The sequence below is a fragment of the Psammomys obesus genome, unplaced genomic scaffold, assembly GCF_907164565.1.
Source record: "Psammomys obesus unplaced genomic scaffold, mPsaObe1.curated_primary_1811, whole genome shotgun sequence".
Lineage (NCBI taxonomy): Eukaryota > Metazoa > Chordata > Mammalia > Rodentia > Muridae > Psammomys > Psammomys obesus.
The window spans coordinates 36,404,118-36,420,006 of NW_026596040.1; the positions used below are offsets into that span (position 1 = coordinate 36,404,118).

The following is a 15,889-nucleotide window of genomic DNA, read 5'->3' on the forward strand; positions in this document are numbered from 1 at the left end:
ACCAAAGCCTTCTGTACATAAAAGAGAAAACTGAAAAGGCAGCTTATAACAAAATCATATTATCTCATTCTGCCAGTGTTTAGGGGAGGTAATACCAGAGACAGCAGAGTGGAGGGTAGTTTGCCCCTGATGTAGAGCCACGCACTCAGGACTGACACGGGTTGTGTGAACAGCTCGAGGACTGACAGCAGCACGGTGGTGATATTTCTTTTGGCATCGTGAATAATTCCTGCTCAACTTATGAACAAAACAGAGGGCAATATCTCTTAAGTGCTGGCATGCAAGGGGAGTCTCAGCTGTGTGGGACAGGGGTGTGCTGAGGACACTGGGTGCTGGCATTCACAGGAGTCAAGGGTGGCCTAGAATCTCAGGCTCTGCTTCCTGCTCCAGTGAAAAGTGGAAGATTGCTGAGCAGTGTTGCAGGATATTTGATCCATCGTGAACCTCCAAATTGTGAACTGTAAAACCCGTTTCTTGTTTGGTGTGGTTGAGGCCTAGCACACACCTTTAATCCAAGAACTTTTTATTCTAAACAGGTGATTATGATGTGGTTCTCCCAGCCCTCGCACTCACCTTTAATCCAAGAGCTCTCTGTACACGGGATTTAATGAAGTTAAACCTAGGTCAAGAGGTGGAGCAAGAAACAAGCTGACAGGGATTAAAGAGTAGGAGGGACTTTGAGTTGAGGGGCATTTAAGACAGAGTGAAGAAGAAAGGACTTTCAGCTTAAGCTCTGGCTTTAGCTTAGGCTTCAGCTTCTTGGCTCCCTGGCTTTTGGGGGTTTTGAGCTAGCAAGCCTTTGGCCTTGGTTTTTTGGCCTTTTCCTCTGGGGCTGTCATTTGAGCTAGTGAGCCTTTTGGGTTTTTTCCATCCAGACCTGAGCTAAGAAAGAAGGTCAGCTGGGTACTTTGTCTGCCTCTGAGCTAGCATGTTTTCATGCTAGCATCTGGCTCCTGAGTCTTTATTGGTAAAGTAGAATGGTTGGGATTTTCATTTTTTAAGAAACAACAGTACAGAGAGAGGAAGGAGCTTCTTGGGTCAAAGACAGAATGAGGACTAGACTCAGAGGCATGTAAGTGGCTCTTATTAATTGCCTCCATCTGCCAAGGACTGGGTAGGGAGGACACTGGTCCTGGCACCCAAGGCCTGGTGATGGGCCCTCCCTTGGCCAGACCACTTAAGCTTCTCTGAGCATCAGCCTTTTTCAGCTTTTCTTATCTTTTGAATATTTATTTTGAGATGTTCCCAATCTTAAAGAAACAGTAGAAATAGATAAAATATAGGACAGCAAATTTTCCCCACCCCTAAGCCGATTGAGAGAAGGTTGCCAGCCTGATGTCCCACCATCCCGCAGTACTTGGGTGTGCATTTCCTGTAGACAAGGCAATTTCCTTTAGAGTGAGGGTCTCACATGAAGGACTCAGTTCAGAGCGTCAAGTGTGGAGTGTCTGACTTCCATGGCTGGGACTCTCTTAGTGATGACAGGCTAGCTCTTCCATAAGTGTCCCTGGTGGAAGATGTATCTGATGATGGCATGAGGACATTCAGGAGATGTCGCCTGACAGCAGATAAGATGCTGCATTTTTCCAGCTGTATGTTAAACGTAAGGGAGCTACTTACTGTACCTCACCGGGGTCACCACTGGGTTCCACGCTGTGTGGTGTTTTGCCTGGATGGTCTTAACTTCATTCACCTGTAGGCCACTGTCACTACACCCTGTCCCAGAGAGGGCTCAGGGAGGGACTTGTAGACTCAGGATTTGAATTGAGCCATTTAATTCCTGGAATATATTGGATGTTGTCAGAAAGAGGCGAAGCAACCTTTAATTAGAAGCTATCACAATGGGAGAAGAGAGTTCAAGACAGCACTGAGCTCAACCTCAGGTGCAAAGATAAGTCAGGTTGTGATTGGGCGGAGGATTAGAAAGCCACTGAGAGGAGATGACTAAGTGTGGTGGGTGGTTCATGCTGCAGAATGCCTGCTGGGGCGCTCAGTGACCAAGGATAAAGACATCCTTGTTGGAGCTGAGCTATTGTGGAGCGAAGATGGGCACTGTGGTGACCTGGTGGAGAAAATGGCCCAGAGCAGTGTTTGGTCAGAGCATCCTTCCTCACCTGCCCTGCTGAACACTCAGTGTGCTCTGTGTTTACAGTTTCAATGCACACAAAGTGTCCCTGCTTTCTCCTCAAGTCATACGGTGACCAATATGCCCTTTGGAGAGGTAGAAACTCTTAGGCTCAATGATTTTAGAGGTGTGACCAGGACATCTGCTATATTGACGACAGGGCTGGGACCTGGCTGAGGTACTTTTATCCTCCCCCTCCAGCCCCATCCCTACCCCCGAGGTTATAACTGAGGTGGACTTGGCAATAAAGCTGGGAATGAATAGACCAGGCAAGTTTTAGCCTGGTGGAAGGACAGTGCATCAGAGCAGCAAGAGGCATGAATGAAAATGTGGGTTCCAGTGCCTCACTGGCCCGAAGAATGAGTAAGAACGTGAACTTCAGTGTGGCCTCCCTGAGTCCTAGCTGTCCTTGAGGATGTTCCTCAAGACTCCTGTAGAGTCAGTGTCCTAGAACATGCACTTGTGATAGATGTCCAGTCATCTTTAGTGTCCACAGTCCTCACCCTACGGTCTGTAGGGTTGTGGGTGGGCAGAGGTTCTGAGCAGCTGGGTAAGAGAGGATGTACCTCCCCATCCACAAGGCCCCAGAGTCTGGACTCATCAAGCAAGCCCTGGATGGGAGACTCACTCTGGGATGCCTTTCAGGAGCTCAGAATTTAGGGGCAGCTGAAAATTACAGCACCAGAGCCTGACTGCAGAGTGCAGACGCCCTGCAAAGAGCCAGGCCGGAGCCTCTGGGACTGCCAGGTATGCTCCAGACTTAGACATTTGCATTGCCACCACCGTCAGTCACCTTTTAAGCCTATTGAGCCATCTCTAGATCGCAGATCCCTTGTCACAGACTGAGGCACTCCCAAGGAGGAGGCACTGGGTCTGGGTGAGCTGATGCAGTGTATCTCAAGCCTGGCTGAGTTCACACAGGCTCTGAGGCTTGGGGAATGGGGGCATCTTCCTTTTCCACCCAGCTGCTCTGCACCTCTGTAGACCTGCAGCAGCACCCAGCACTTGGCTCAAGTACAAATTGCATGTACTCTCCCCTCCCTTCCCCTCTCAGGCAGATATGCTGTGATGGGCTGTGCGCTCATTATGATGTCCACTCATTTGGTCTTTGCATTTCACAGAGCAAAGGACTGGGCTGCCTGTGGAACCCAGAGAAGGTTATTCCACTGGCTCATGGGAGCTGTTTTGGAGTCACCACTTTCTTACTGTTTTGGAGTCACCACTTTCTCCCCGTGAGGGAAGCTGACAAAAACTGACAGGGGAAACTGAGGCTGTTAAAGGGACAGCTGCTCTAGCGTTGGAAGGAAATATCTGAAGAAACAGCTACCGCGTGGTGGTGACCCTGATCTCAAGTCCACGTCTGTGACATAGGGTGCTGCTCTCTCAAAGCACCAGCCCTTGGCACCTGTGAGTCATCCTGGAGTTTTTCTCCGGGCTGTGAGGAAGCGGGAAAAGTGCATATCGTTTTATTACACTGACTGTATTCCTTTAAAGGGTCACTCTTTATGTCGTAGTTGCGTCTTTCCTACTCCTGTGTCGCGCCGATGCCCTCTTTGGGGGACTCATCCTGATTCGTGCCTGCGATGTTCACAGTGACAATAAGCAGTAGTTTTTACTGTGACATGGGAAACCCGGTGAACTTATGTCAGAAATGCCATTTTAATGTTTACTGTGGTCAACATAAGCCACAAAGAGCAAGAGTTCTGGCTGTGGCTCATCCTGTTCTTCTGTTGTCCAGAAAGGATAAATGTGATGCTCAGATTTCCCAGTAGTGCATAGTACCTCCAGGAACACAGCACAGGACCCCCTCACCTTCCCTTCTCCCACAGCTTCTTTGCTGTTGGAGTGTCTCACTCCCCTGTGAGCAACCCAAGGAGGAAAACTCCACGCCTGCCTACTTCTCACGCCAGACTGTCCCTCCTCCTGATGTGGCAGGCAGATAGCAAATGGCAGAGCTCTTCTTAAGGTTTGCTGGCTGCCCTTTTGGTGCCCTCCCAGACAAGCCTGTGGAGGAGTGTCAGCCACACGAAGAGGCAGTTAGTCATAGTCCTCCCCCCTGTCCCCATGTGTGCAGACCATGGGGGGGGGGCTGGCCGAGTTGGGGGACAGTGATGCCAGGGAGGCTGTTGCCATAGTGACACAGTGGTAGCCCTCCCCAGTTTTCCTAATCCGCACTCTGCAGCCAGCCTTTCGAAGCCCTGCTTTCCAGCACATGGGCAAACTACAACCACCTCTGTGACCCCAGGATTGTCTGTGACAGCTGGACCGCGGCCACTCGGGAGACCCCAGAAGGGCTCTGGCTTCATGTTCCTGGAGGGGGTGAGCCCATCTGGGCCTGTGAAGATGTGCTGTGACCCTGAGCTAGCTGTGTGAAGGGACGCTCAGTGGGTGTTGCTTTCTTTGTTTCTCTGATTTAGCCTAGCTTTGGTCACGAAGGTGATTTGATGCTGGTCATTTAAAAAAAAAGCGACGTGGCATCCTTCACTAGGTGACTACAGCTCAGTTCTGACCATGACTGGTGCTAACCGGGCTAGCTAATGTTATGTCTTACGAGGACTCGCCTGCTAATTGGCTACAGAGATGTCATCCAAGCACAGGGGTGTTAGCAGCCATCAGCCTGGGGAGTGCTGACTCAGCAAGGCTGCACGTTTCTGTTTGTTCCTTTGGGGAGAAATGTCATCAGCGGGATTTTTAGGTTATAGGGCACAAATGTCTGTATGGATCTTGGTGTGCTTGCTAAATATTTTCTCCATATGTTGTGCTAGATTTTAATGTCATTCACCATTTATAAATGTTGAAATTTCTTCATAATCCTTTTAGCATTTGAGTTACGAATTCCATTTTGGCACTAATTTATAAGTATAAATGCTGTATTATTGCTGTAGTTTTGCATTTGGGGGCCCTGAGTCATTTACTTTGCATATCTTTGATTACAAATCTATTCTATGTGATTTGCCTATTTGTGAACTTGGCTCCTCTTGCTGACTTTTTATATTCCTTTTTATCGTCACTAAGAAGTCACATGACCATGAATCACCTCTCTCCCAGCGTTCACAGCACAGGCAGTCCATCCATGTGGGCGCGCTGCTCACCCCCTCAGGACTTGGCTCCACAAAGCAGAGTCTGGAAAAGGGTTAGAGAGGTCATTTTAAGGGTGCCAGCGAACTCAACTTCATGCACTCATTCAGTTCGTTTATAAAGTCCTTCCATTCTTTCCTCAGACAACCTCTAGGTCCACATCAGCTCTGTAGTCCTCTCTGTAGGTGGGTGGTGAAGGCAGCAATGGCCACAGAGCGGTGCTGCCGTTGGCTGCTGTTGTCATGAGGAGGGTACGTGGATATCTGGTGATGACATGGGCTTGCCCGGGAAGGTACCAGGAGAGAAGGGCTGCTGGCAAGGGCACTGGGAACCCCAGGCAGCAGAGGATTTATGGCATCAAGGATGAGGAGGAGAGCCCCCCAAATGGGCAAGGTAAAAGCCAGACGACGAGAGCAGAGGAACCTGCTGGGTGGGGAAGCATCCTCCAGGATTTTATGGAGGTGGTGAGGCACTGAATCAGCATGCAGTTCCCACTGGAGCTGCGCCAGGCTAGGAAGAGTGGCCCCTGCTAGGAGGACGCTGAGCTATACCAAGTGAAGTTTTATTCCTGAGTGGCTTTCCAGACATGGGATCTGGTACCTGTGGATACAAGGCTGTCAAGGAGGAGCCAGTAGGGCTCCCCGGAAGCTTTGAACTGCTGAGTCTCTGTCAAGGCATATTGTGAGCCAGCTGTTCACGGCATAAAGACCCTCTGTGACACGAAAATGGCTCAGAGGGAGGATTCCAGCGGAGTAGTTAATGGGAGTGGGACTCGGTGAGTCTAGAGTATCCATGCAGCCAGCTTCTTATTTTATAGCATGTTGCCCTAAGAGAAAGCAGCTTTCTTTGCCGTGGCCTGGCCCATAGTGCTGGCAGTGATGGGCCGTTATCACTCACGGCGGCAGTTGCAATCACTGTGATAATCACAATACTACGTTTGTTCAGTCTCTTAACTAGAGCATAAGGAAGACCGCCGATCTGGAGTGAGCACTGGCTCTGGCCTATCTACCCCATCATCACTTAATAACGATTATGGAGCCTCCCTGGGCACACGGTGCCCTGCCTAGCACTTGTGATATTAAATCTACCTAGAAGCAGGGTATAATAATGCTGACCCCGCAGGGATGTTCCAAGAATTAATTCCTGTGGGCTCTTCATTCCCCTCTTCTCCAACACATTCAATCTTAGGAACCCAAGGGCTGGTGACGTTTATGCCATGAATTAAGACATTCTGCCATTGCCCCTGGAACTCTTCATTACAATCCCGAGTCGATCAATGGCAAAGAGGAATACTATTTATTAGTTAAGTGGATGCTATTGAATTCTTAATTTAAGTGGCTTTTAATTCAGTGTTTTACTTGCTGTCCTTCACGTTGCCCTTGCTCATACAAATTTGCCCATTAGAGCCCTGTGTGGGGCCATGCTGCTGCCTTCTATCATGATTTTGGTTCTTATTTTCTGGAGAATGGTTTTCCTGTGGGAGAAGGATTCTCAAGTGTGGGCTGAAGCCAGCCTACCAGGCTAGATAAGGGCCAGCAGCTACCTTCTGTTAGGAAGTGGACAGTCCAGAAGGGGTGAGCCATAACAGACTTCCAGACTAGGTTCCACAGCCCAGGTGGCATTCTGTGGTATCTTATACTGTCTTTGGTTAACTCGCAAATTTCACTACAGTTCTCCCACTCAGACATGAGGCTCAGACATGAAGTGGAACACACAAAAGGATGCCCAGCCTGGCTCCAAGGACAACTGATCTCTGTCTTGACCTTCCATTTGCAAGACATCCAAAGGAAGCAAGGAATAGCTAGCTACTCGCCAATGTGGCCCATGCTGCTTTAAATAGTTTTATGCAGGCACCAGGGGAGTAGAACACACTGCACATGGCTAAGGCAGACAGCTTGGTAAGCTTGACCTACACAGACACGGCAATGTCATCACCATAATGAAAATGAGCCTATCCTTCCCCCTAAGTTCCCTTGTGCTCCCTTGTAACCACTCCCCGCCGTCATCAGGGGGTAGGGGTAGTGGCATCTCACTGAGTGGTTTTTGGTTGGTTTGTTTGGTTGGTTGATTTTTTTGTTTTTGGCTGGTGCTGGGTAGTCTCTGCAAAGCCCAGGCTTTCCTGGCATTGCTCGCCCTCCTGCCTCAGCCTTCTGAGTGCTGTTAACAGTTGTGGTTTTATTTGGCTATCTATCTTTTACTCACTAGCGATGCTGGTATCCACATGCTTACCTGACATTCATGTATCTTTTTATTTCTCCAAAGCGCCTATCTAAGTCTTCTGCCTGTGTAGGGGAGGTGGTTTGATTTCTTGTTACCGAGTATTGGGAGATAGACACTCACAAGTGCTGGACCAGATAGGAGTTGCAAATGTTTCCCATTTCTGTGGTTTCTTTCCAGCATCTTAACAATACCTTCTAAGGACCGCACTGCTAAGGTCTGGTGAAGTGCTCTCTATGGCCATATCACCCGGACATTCTCTATCTTCTCTAAATTTTGGTCAAGTCCAGTGTTTTATTTATAGTACTGTCGGGGACATTATCTACTCCAAAATATCTTTGCTTCACTCCAGGATGGAAATCTTTTTCTCCTCTACTTTGGACTAGATACCACATCATCTTAGATTTTACATTTAGGGTACAGCTTCTTTAGTTATGACTGGTTTTCTATTTAGACACACTGTTCTGCTGCACTGATTATCTATCTTATACTCATCTAACCTGTGTGGCTGCTATAGCCATGATTATCTATCTTTGTTCAGTGTTAACTTGTGTGAGCGCTGTAGCTGAGTATACCTTGAAATCCAACAGCACCAGTTTTCCAAACACTTCACTTGTCAAAAATGGTTCGGGTTATTCTGCATCTTTTGCTTTTTCTCTCTAAACCTTAGATTTACCAAAAGAAGATGAAAAAGAAGCTTCCATTGCTTTCCAGGGATTTTGATTGGGGTTTCGTTGAGTTTATAGATCCATTTGGGAGGAATTGAGAGTCACCTTCTATCTCAAGAACACAATGTGTCTCTGTCTGATTCGACCTTTCATTTTCATAAATACCGTTTCATATTTCTCAAAACAGGTTTTACATGAAGTCCCGCATTTATTACTAAGCCCTTCGTATTTTGATGCTGTCTTAAGGAGACGCTATTACTTTTTTAAATTTCCACTCCAGTAGCTTGTCTCTAGGACCTAAAATTACAATTGAGGTTTGTATATTGATCGCACCTTGTAAAACTGTCACATTTTTCTTGTTCATTCTAGTAGCTTTTACATGGATTCGATTGTGTTTTCTAAGTGGACAGTAGTGTTGTCTGTGAAGCAAGCCAGACGTACCTTCCTCACTCCAGTCTGGGTGATCGCTATTATTTTTCTTCTTATACTTCCCGAAATGTTCAAGACAATGTTGAATGAAAGTGTTGATTGATCCTGGATACCCTTGGCCCTGTGGCTTATAAGAAAAGCATTTAGTTGTTTGCTATTAAGTATGTGCGGTCAGTAGGCAGAGGTGTGGTAGCTGGTAAGCACAGGCGCGTTTGCTTGTAGCTGCTCCAGAGCAGGTCACGGGCCTTCTGTTCCAGTCTAAGTTTATTAATAGGGTTTTTATTTTTATAATTTTACATTTTATTTTACTTACTATTTGTGGGTATGTGCATGGGGGCAGCGTGTGCCAGACAGCATGAGTTGTGGAGGTCAGAGAACAATGTTTGGAAGCTAATTCTCTCTTGGGGTCTGCGTGGGAATTGAACTCACATTGTCAGGCTTGCACAGCAAATGACTTTACCTGTTTAACCATTTCACCAGCTTGATACGATTGTTTTTCCTTCATCAGGAATAAATGGTTTTGTCCAATGTATTTTTTTTTTATCTACCCTGATGCTCATAAGCTATTTCTTTTCATTCTGGGCTAGAGTTTGAATGTTGAATGTCTACCCCAAGGTTCCATGTGCAAAGGCTTGGTCTCCAGGGAGGTGGTGGTCTGTCGCATGCTTTTCCTATGATGTACTGCCTAGCCACCTGCCCAAGAGACTGGAGCCATCAATCACAGACTGAAGTCTCCACAACTGCGGTACAAAATTAGCCTTTCTCTCCAAGCTGAGCATCTCAGGTATTTGTTACAGTGATGGAAAGCTGACTAACCCAGGATGTTGTTGGCTCTCTGATTTTTAATGTTAAGCCAGCGTGCAGTCCTGAGGTAAATAACACTTGGTCAGGGTGTTTGTCCTTAATAATGTTTGAATTCAATCTTATTCATAGAGGCTATTTTTCTGTAGTTTTCTTGTAATGTCCTTGTCTGGTATTAGGATAATCCACCTCATAGAATGTGCTAGAAAGAATTCTCTTTTGCTCTCTGGAAGAATATGTAAAATTGTTGTTATTATTATTTTTTTAATGATAGAATTTACTGGTAAAGCCTACTGTGCCTAGATTTTTTAGTGGAATATGTTTCACATACAGACTTAATTATCTTAATAGATGTGTGATTGTTAAAGTATCATTTTCTTTAGCTTTTGCTCTAAGGTTTCAAAGTTCTATTATTAGGTATTTAATGGTTTTGGAGGGGGTTTGTTTTATCTGCTGATGAGTAAATTTTTAATTAAATTTTTATTTTTTATATTAGTTACAGTCTATTTACTTTGTATCCCAGCTATAGCCCCCTCCCATATTCCCTCCCAATCCCACCCTCCCTCCCTCATCTCCTCCCTGCCCCTCTCTAAGTCCACTGACAAGGACTTAGAGGTCCTTCTTCCCTTCCATCTGATCCTAGCTTATCAGGTCTCTTCAGGACTGGCTGCATTGTCCACCTCTGTGGCCTAGCAAGGCTGCTCCTCCCTCGGGGGTGGGGGGAGTCAAAGAGCCAGCCATTGAGTTCATGTCAGAGACAGTCCCTGTTCCCCTTACTAGGGTACCCACTTGGATACTGGGCTATATCTGAGCAGGGGTTCTAGGTTATATCCATGCATGGTCCTTGGTTGGAGAAACAGTCTCAGAAAAGACCCCTGTGCCCTGATTTATTTGGTCCTTGTGGAGTTCCTGTCCTCTCCAGGTCATACTAACTCCTCCTTCTTTCATAAGATTCCCTGTACTCTGCCCAAGGTTTGGTTATGAGTCTCAGCAACTGCTTTGATACACTGCTAGGTAGAGTCTTTTGGGGGCTCTCTGTGGTAGGCTCCTGCCCTGTTACTTGTTTTCTCCTACATCCAATGTCTACCCCATTTGTCTTTCTAAGTGAAGACTGATCATCTTATCCTGGGTCCTCTTTCTTGTTTATATTCTTTAGATGTACGGATTTTAGTATGTTTACTCTATCTTATAGGTATCCACCTATAAGTGAGTACATACAATGTATGTCTTTATCCTTCTGGGATACCTCACTCAGGATGATCTTTTCTAGATCCCACCATTTGCCTGCAAATTTCATGATTTTCTTATTTTTAATTGCTGAGTAGTATTCCATTGTGTAAAAGTACCACATTTTCTATATCCATTCCTCCACTGAGGGACATATGGGTTTGTGGCATATAGGCTTTTGTAGTACGACCTAATGATTGTTTGGATTTCCTCAGTGTCTGTAGTCCCCCTTTTCATTTCTGATTTTGCTGATTTGAATAGTTTCTCTCTGCCTTTTAGTTAGTTTAGCTAAGGGTTTGGCTATCTTGTTGATTTTCTCAAAAGAACCAGCTCTTGGTTTCATTGATTCTTTGAATAGTTTTATTTGATTCTAATTTATTGATTTCAGCCCTGAGTTTGATTATATCCAGCTGTCTGCTCCTCTTGGGTACATCTGCTTCTTTTTTTCTAGGGTTTCCAGTTGGGGCATTAAGTTGCTTGTATGAGATGTTACAAATTTCTTCTTGAAGGCATTTACTGCTATGAATTTTCCTCTAAGCACTACTTTCAATGTGTCTCATAAATTTGGGTATGTTGTCCCTTCATTTTTATTGAATTCTAGGAAGTCTTTAATTTATTTCTTTATTTCTTCCTTAACCCAGCTGTCATTGAGTAGCAATTTGTTCAGTTTCCATGTGCATGTAGGCTTTTTGTTATTTCCATTGTTGTTGAGTCCAGCTTTAGTCCATGGTGGTCATATAGAATACAGGGGATTATTTCAATCTTCTTGAATCAATTGAGGCTTGCTTTGTGACCAACTATATGGTCTATTTTGGAGAAGGTTCCACGAGGTGCTGAAAAGAAGGTATACTCTTTTGAATTTGGGTGAAAAGTTCTGTAGACATCTGTTAGGTCCATTTGATTTAGGGACTCTGTAAGTGCCTTTATTTCTCTCTTTCGCTTCTGTCTAGATAATCTGTCTCTTGGTGAGAATGGGGTGTTGAAGTCTCCCACTATTAAGGTGTTGGGATCAATGTGTGATTTAAGCTTTAATATTGTTTCATGTATGAATGTAGGCACTCTTGTATTTGGGGCATAGATGTTCAGAACTGTGATGTCCTCTTGGTGGATTTTTCCTTCGATGAGAATGTAGTGCCCCTCCTCATCTTTTTTTTTTTAATTAATTTTGGTTGAAAGTCTATTTTATTAGATATTGGGATAGCTACCCCAGCTTGTTTTCTGGGTCCATTTGCTTGAAAAACATTTTCCAGCCCTTTACTCTATCTTTGTTGCATAGGTGTGTTTCTTGGATGCCAAAGAACGTTGGATCCTGTTTCTACAACCATTCTGTTAGTCTGTGTCTTTTTATTGGAGAGTTGAGTCCATTGATGTTAAAAGATACTAGTGACCAAGGAATGTTACTTTCTTTTGATGTGGGGTTGGTGGTGTTCCTGTGTTTCATTGCTTGTATTCTTTTGCTTTTTTGTTTTGTAGTTATCTATGTCCTATGTTTTCTTGGATGTAGTTGTTTTTGTTGGGTTGGAATTTTCCTTTTAGGATCTTCTATAGGGCTGGGTTGTTGTGTAAATATTGTTTAAAATTTGGTTTTGTCATGGAATATTTTGATTTCTCCATCTATGTTGATTGAAAGCTTTGCTGGGTAGAGTAGTCTGGGTTGACATCTGTGGTCCCTTGAAGTCTGTATGATTTCTGCCCAGACCCTTCTGGCTTTCATAGTTTCTGATGAGAAATCTGGTGTGATTCTGATAGGTCTGCCTTTATATGTTACTTGGCCTTTTTCCCTTGCTGTTTTAATATTTTTTCTTTGTTCTGTAGGTTCAGTGTTTTGACTACGATGTGATGTGAGAAATTTCTTTTCTGGTCTAGTATATTTGGTGTTCTGTAGGCCTCTTGTATATTTATGGACATCTCTTTCTTTAAGTTGGGAAAATTTTCTTCTATGATTTTCTTGAAAATATTTTCCAGACCTTGGAGCCTGGTATCTTCTTTTTCATCTACTCTTATTATTCTTAGATTTTGTCTTTTCATGGTGTCCTTGATTTCTTGGATGTTTTGTGTTTGGAACTTTTCTGATTTTATTTTATTTTTTTCTTTGAGAGACATATGAATTTCTGCAAGTGTATCGTCAGCACCTGAGCTTCTCTCTTCCATTTCTTGTATTCTGTTGATGATGCTTACCTTTGTAGTTCTTGATCTTTTCTCTAAGCTCTCCAGCTCCAGGGTTTTCTCTGTTTGTATATTCTTTATTGATTCTAATTCTGTTTTCATGTCTCGCACCATTTCCTTCATCTGTTTGAATGTGGAGTCCTGCTTTTCAATGGTGGCTTCTATTTTTTTGTTCGTTTCCTCTCTATATGCCACTAATTGTGCCTCTACTTGTTTGGCTGTATTTGCCTGTATTTCTTTGAAAGCTTTGTTCATTTCCTCTTTATTTGCCTCAACTTGTGTGGCTATTTCTTTGAAAGAGTTGTTTATTTCCTTTTTATGTGCCTCTATTTGTGTGGCCATTTCTCTGAGAGATTTGTTTATTTCTTCTTTATGAGCCTCTAATAACTAGATAAGCATAGTTTTAAAGTCATTTTCTTGTGTTTCCAATGAATTGAAGTGTTCATTGATTTTGGGGGTTGCTGGTGAAGCCATGATGTCCTGATTTTTGTTGGGTGTGTTCTTATGCTGGCCTCTGGCCATCTGCTTATCTATAACCCTCACTGTTTGTTCCTGGAGTCTGTACTTGAGACTAGGTCCATCTTTTTCTGGTTTCTGGAATGTTTTTCATGAAGATGAGAGGGTTCACTGGTTTGAGAGTATGCATTGGTGTTTCATCTGTACCTAAGTGAAGAATGTGATGCTGGTGCTATTCGCAGGCTGGCTCTGTTAGCAGGCGCAGTGCTCAGGCGCAGATTCTCTGACTACCTCAGTGGCCTACAAGCCACTGGCATGCAGATCTGTCTGGGCTCCAGGAACTGTTTGCCTGGAATTCACTGGTAGATCCGCAGAGCAGGATTCAAAGTTGAGAATGCTGTCCCAAGAATCGCTATGATGCTCACACTAGGGGTGTGGGTGGTAGGGATCTGTTGTCTGGTTGCTTGCATAGAGGGGCACTGGATCTGGGGCTCTGCAAGCACTCACTTGAAGGTGCACTCACTCTCTTGCAGGACCATTGGTAAGCACAGTTCCCCTTGTTCTCTACTCTCCGACTTGATCCTGCTGGAGCAAATACCAGGTGTAGGCTAACAGTCAGCTCAGTGGTGCTGTAGCAGCAGGTCTTGGTGTCCACCAGCACTGTGTGCCGTGCTGGGTGCCACCTGCGCTGGAGCCCAGGCAGTGTGCTCTGTGGCAGACTCTGTAGGCCTCCTCTGTATCTTTCACCTCTGCTGGGGAAGGATTATGGTGGCCGGTCCCAGGAGAGTGCTGGGGTGGAAGATGGGGGGTGGGGGTAATAGGGACTGAGTATCCTCTGTCCCAGATCCTGAGTTGGGATTTCTTTGCTAGGAGCCGCTGTTGCTGGAGTGAGTAAATTTTTTCATCATTGTGAAATTACCTTTGTTCTTGGCAATACTTTTGCTCTGAAGTCCACCTGGTCTAAAATTAATGCAGTTATCCTGTCTTTTGATTAATTGTAGCATGGCACACAGTTTTGATGACCTATTTATTTCTTTGGTGTCTGTCGCTCCCCACCTTATCTTTTGAAACAGGGAATTTCACCAAGTCTGGAGCTTGCTGGTTTGGCTAATCTGATGCCAGGCAAGCCCCTGGAATTCTTTCTCTGATTCCCCAGTGGTGGGAATATAGGTAATATGGAGATGCTCTAGCACTTTCTTTTTTTTTTTTTTTTTTTTTTTAACTTGGATGCTATGGATCCAAATGCAAGTCCTCATGCTTACCTGGCAAGTACTTTACTGACTGAGCAATCTCTTTGTTTCTTCCCCATCTTTTATATGACTGTGGTTTGAATAGGTGTGGCCACCATAGACTCATGTGTTTGAATGCTTGGCCCAAAAGGAATGGCACTATTAGGAAGTGTGGTCTTATTGGAATAGGTGTGGCTTTGTTGGAGGAAGGGTGTCACTGTGGGGGTGGACTTTGAGGTCCCCCATGCTCAAGCTACAGGAAAATATGCACACAGTCCCCTTTCTGCTGCCTGCAGATCAAGATGTAGAACTCCCACCTCCTTCTCCAGCACCGTGTCTGCCCACTTGCCGCCATGCTTGCCACCAGGTTGATGGCCATCATGAGAATGGACTGAACCTTTGAAACTGTAACAGCCCCAATATACTTTCCTTTAAGAGAGTGCTTTGGTCATGGCATCTCTTCACAGCAATAAAACCCTAACTATGACAATGACTGAAAAAAGTCACGATTTCATGTTTGCTTTTGGAAGACATTTTACTGTGTAGAAAATTTTAGGTTGGCCCTTTTTAATAGAGATATTGCCTGTTTTTGCTCATATTTTCATGAAAAAATCTGTTATAACACATATTTGTTATTCTGACTATGTTTTTTTGTCCGCTTTTAAGACTTTTGCTTTTACTGATTTTAAACAACTAGACGATTTGTCTTGATATAGTTTTCTTGTCTCTTGTATTTCAGGATTGCTGGCTGAGCCTCATGCGCTTGTGAACATATTGATTTGAGAATTTTCTAAATCAAGGGTAGTTATTTTCTAGCTTTTATATTTTCACAAATTTTTCCTATATTTTACCACGTGTCCTATGGGGACTTCACACACACACACACACACACACACTCATACACAAACACACCACACCACTGTCAACAGTTACCCCACAGGCACTGCTACTCTGTACTTTTATTTTTTTTCGTTCTTTTTTCCCTTCTGTGTGATTATTTCTAGAAAGTCCTTATGGCTATGTGTCTATGTATTTAAATTTCCCAATTCTACTACGAGAAGAGAGATCTAATCAGCAGTTAACTGGATTCTGTCCAGTGTGTTTTTCATTTCAAACATGCTGCTTTCCATCTCTTAGAAGTTTAACTTTGTTCTTTTTACGTCCTACATTCTATACCTTAACTTCCTGAACATTCAGTTACACCTTTAGTGTTCTCCTACTCTGGTAAATTCTCACATCTGCGTAGTTCTCAGTCAGTTTTTAATTCATCTCCTCATTTATGCCTCATTGCCTGGCTTCACTGTGTATCTGATAATCTTTGATTGGCTGCCAGGCACTGATGGTTTTATTGTATATGGTGGGCATTTTTGTATTTCTCTAAATGTTCTTAAACTTTTTATTGGAAACACTTTGATCCTATTGCCTTTTGTCTTAATATCTTCTAGGCAAGTCAAGATCCACATGTGTTCTAGGCCTAATTATGGCCGAGTACA

The 15,889-nt window shown here is 44.3% G+C and overlaps 1 protein-coding gene across 2 annotated transcripts in view; it reads left to right on the forward strand.

Moving 5' to 3' along the window:
- Zbtb7c (zinc finger and BTB domain containing 7C) overlaps positions 1-15,889 on the forward strand; it is a 316,543-nt gene that overhangs the window by 127,369 nt on the left and 173,285 nt on the right. The window lies entirely within an intron of this gene.